Raw genomic sequence first — 4,166 nt, 5'->3', positions numbered from 1 at the left:
TACCTCCATAATTATCGCAAGTACTTCTGTTAGTTTACCTTCCATGTCTACTGGGATTAATCAATCATGGGATTAATCAATCAGTGGCACTACTGTATTGCTCCATATAAGGAATCAACAAATAGAGTTTAACAAAGACACAAGCTACAGGTCTATATACTACCAGCAAATCGTCCGTCTCTTTGTGAGTACAGACGAACATGTTCTATGGATGGTAAACTGTTATCTCTATAGGAAACCTTTCCATCTCCAGCTACACTACTATTGCCAACACAGTACTCCCCTAGCCATCTATTTAACCATTCATACAACACCAGCCTATCATAAGCATGTTAAATATGAATTACAGAAATGACGTATTCATTCTTTGATATAAGATGTAGAAATGACGTGTTGGCTGCGTCGCACAGACCCCTCCAGGCCATGGCAGGGGCTGCCTGCTCTCAATGACCAGGAAGCCAATGACGTGTTTCAGAGTTTGGCGCAGTTTCGAGTAGGGGATGGGGTGAACATCCTCTTCTGGAAGGACAGATGGATCAATGGCAGGAATGCGGAGGAAATAGCGCCCGAGGTTGCTGCTTTAGTCCCAACGAGAAGGAAAAACACAAGGAAGGTGAGTGAGGCCTTGGAGGAGGACTCCTAGCTTTTGGATGTATCTGGTGATTTGTCCATTGAGGGATGGATGCAGTGCACCCTGCTGTGGGAAGAACTGGGAAGAGTGCCTCGGGACGGCAACAGTCTGGATCAGATCATTTGGAAAGGATCGCCTTCTGGGGGATATACCACTAGCGCGACCTATAACATGCTCTGCCAAGGGAGGGTCCTTTGGAGTATGGCTAAACCGGTTTGGAGGTCGTTTGCACCCTCGAAGTGCAAGATCTTCGGATGGTTGGCGATAAGACGTAGGCTTTGGACTTCGGATCGGAGGGCACGGCATGGGCTGCAGGACCACCCGGATCCCTGCGCTACTTGCCTACAGGAGGAGGATACTGTGGATCACATTCTTGTGCAGTGTCCGTATGCCAAGATGGTCTGGTTTGGCTGCTTGAGAAGGATAGGATCACAGCTGCAAGCCGCAGGAGAATACAAACCTGGAGAGATGGTGGACGGAGGCGAGGAAGAGGCTAAGGAGAGAGGATAGGAGAGGTTTCGACACTTTCGTTCTGCTGGTGGCCTGGACGCTCTGGAAGCAAAGGAACGCCCGTGTGTTCGGGAACTTCGAGAGGCAGCTTTCCACGGAGCAGATTGTCGATTTGATCCTTGAGGAGTTCAGCCTTTGGAGGGCTGCGAGGGGAGTGGAGCGGAGAGTCATGCTGCGAGAGTAGGTCCTTTAGTTTGGGTGGTGTGCGTGGGTTGGCCAAGGGCAGATGTTCACATCCCCCTTTTTGGTCTCTTGTAATTCTTGTTGCTTCCTTCTATAAAGATATGGCACGAATTTCGCGTGCCCGCGAAAAAAAAAAAGAAAATGCTATCTTTAACAAAGACAGAAGTTTGATAAAATGGTATTTTCTTCATTTATTCTCGCCACAGCTTCCTAGTACAATAATCATCACTCATGTAAACTTTGACAAATGACTTGACAGAAACGTAGCACAATAGCAATGCCTTAAGAGAAGAAAATCATACAAAGTCTTATAATAATCCAAGTGGTAATAGTAAGTACTAGTAGTAGTGAAATTAAAATGGCTAGCTAGAGGTTTTCACTTGTAGGGAAGAACCATCCTGAAGTGCGTGTCTTGGTGCAGCGAGCTCGGTGGACTGAAACTAGGCTAGTTTTGCCGCTGGCCATGTCATAGACGCAATACCTGGGAATATCTCTTTTCTTGAAGAGTGGCTGCGGCTCAAATGACGACCGTGCCCACTCAGTGCCTAGAACAAACACACGGTTACCTCCTCGGAACCTCGGGCCCCAATGCTCCGTCTGGCTCGCCGCAAATGCCATGGAGCAACTCCTGCCGAGGAAGATGACTTGGTCTCCTAGGTCTTTCACCTCCAGCCACCGGGCCTTGCCAAAATCCGCCTCGAACACCCACATATCTATTGCCCGCTGATCATCAGCCATCCTCCTTCTCCACCGCACCATGAGTAGCTTTTGCTTGTCGGCCGACACAACCAGGTAGCGGTTGGTAATGATAAACGGATGAGCCTCCATATCATGATCGACGGTAGGAATCAGATGGTGGATCATGTAATCTCGGTCGTCGGTGAATAATTCCAGACAGAAGAGCTCTTCCCGACGGGAGAGAGCGAAGAGCTTTCCATCGTAAAACACAATGTCCGTGTAGGCATGGGCCGGGGGCTGGAGGCCAAATGAGCACAGAATCAGAGAATCGCGAAGCTCCGCTGGACGGAAAGATGCTAGGTATGAGACCGGACGGAAGAAGCCGCGGCAAGGGTGTCGGAACAGGGCAAATACGAGATGAGACGAGCACAGGACTATCTTCATTTCCATGCCACTACCAGTGAATATGGAGGGCGGCTGCTCCCTAATTGCCCACACCATGGCCGTGGAGAAGTTGTAACATGGGAGCTCAATTGGATTGGGGGAGACAGGGGCTCGGAGGAAGCACCGGCCAGAACCCTTGTGGTAGTAGAAGAGCCATCCGCCGAATGAGGCGCCGGCGCGGTAGCCCTTGGCTGTGGGGAAGCGGCGCACCTCGCCGTCGACGAGTCTCTGGTAGGTGCCGTGGTCGAGGTTGATGCACGGCACGGGTGGCGGCAGTGGTTTCTGCAGCCCTGCAGCGAGCCGCCACTGACTGGAGACGGCGGCGAAGCTGAGGCGATCTTCGTGGGACGGAAGACAGGAGAAGATGCGGCCGGCGATCTCCGGCGGCAGGTCCGGCCAAGGCGCCGTCGTCTGTGGCTTGCAGATGCAGCCACCCATGATCCGCGCGTCCAAGGAATGGGATGGGATCCACGAGGAGAACGTTGCTCACGTACCTACATCTAGGGACAGTTTGTTAGGGAATACAACCTCGAAATTATGTGGAGGTTCGAGAAAAATCAGGACCCGTGATTCACTTACGGGATTACGTGGCGGTGTGGTGGGAGCTGACGCCCCGAAAATCACGGCAACTGATTTTTTCTAAACCAATCCAGCGCCTCCACTTCATCCCGTAACATTTGTTCGTAAGAAAACTTCCCATAGGTCTAGTATTATTGCGTGAATAATGCTACACCTGTAATTTTTGTACGGGAAAGAATTACGGGATGATGTGCCGTCCCACGTGGAGGCTACGATCCGATGCGATGCTGCCGTGAAAATAGAAAGAAGTGGGCAGTAACTGCACGAGCAATTTATGGAAATAAGAGAGAGAAAATCACGGGGATGAGGTTAGTTGTTGCTGCTATCGATCGACCAATCGACTAGGACGCCGCCATCTTTGCTTTGCCGATCGATCAATCAGGACGCCGGCGTCCCTGCTTTCTCGTTCAGAACTGATCAACCAGCACGTCGCTTTCTCGTCCAGGACTGATCGATCAGACCTGCTTCCTATGCATTTGTTCGTTTTTCTGAACGTTCTTTGTACATCAGTGCACAGATTGCTCAGAATTAGCAGGCAAACCATTTCATTGTGAACCTGCTATCTTATTCTTTTTTTTTTTTTTGAAATGCTGCTATCTTATTCTATCTTCTTGCGATGATGATTACCTTGTGAACATAGCATTTTTTTTTCCGTTCTGCAGATGTCCTATTCATCGTGTTTCTGAAATCTGATTGCACAACATGTAGCTATGTTTCTGAATTCTGATTACATGTAACATCTTTGCTGTGTTTCTAAATTCTACATGTTGAGATACATATCTTGTGTAATTATGTGTAGTGATACATATCTTCTATATTTATGTTGGACCTGCCTCCTTTCTTGTATAGTCGAGGACGTGGCCTATATGTAACGGTATATGCACCAATCAATATATTGAGAGTTGCAATCCTTTTCCACATGTTATCAGACCTAAACCGATCCTAGCCGGCCGCCGCCAACCCTCCTCTCCCCCCCCCCCCCCCCCCCCCCCCCCCGCGTTGCACCGCCCTCCCCCAAGCAGCACCGCCATGTCCTCCATCTCCAACACCAGCAACCCATTCGCCTCCTCCTCCCCCTCCTCTGACCTCTCCGTCCCCAACCCCGCCCACCTCCGCGCCGTGCCCATCACCGACCACATCC

The sequence above is a fragment of the Lolium rigidum genome, chromosome 3 (assembly GCF_022539505.1).
Source record: "Lolium rigidum isolate FL_2022 chromosome 3, APGP_CSIRO_Lrig_0.1, whole genome shotgun sequence".
Lineage (NCBI taxonomy): Eukaryota > Viridiplantae > Streptophyta > Magnoliopsida > Poales > Poaceae > Lolium > Lolium rigidum.
This window is presented reverse-complemented; position numbering follows the sequence as displayed.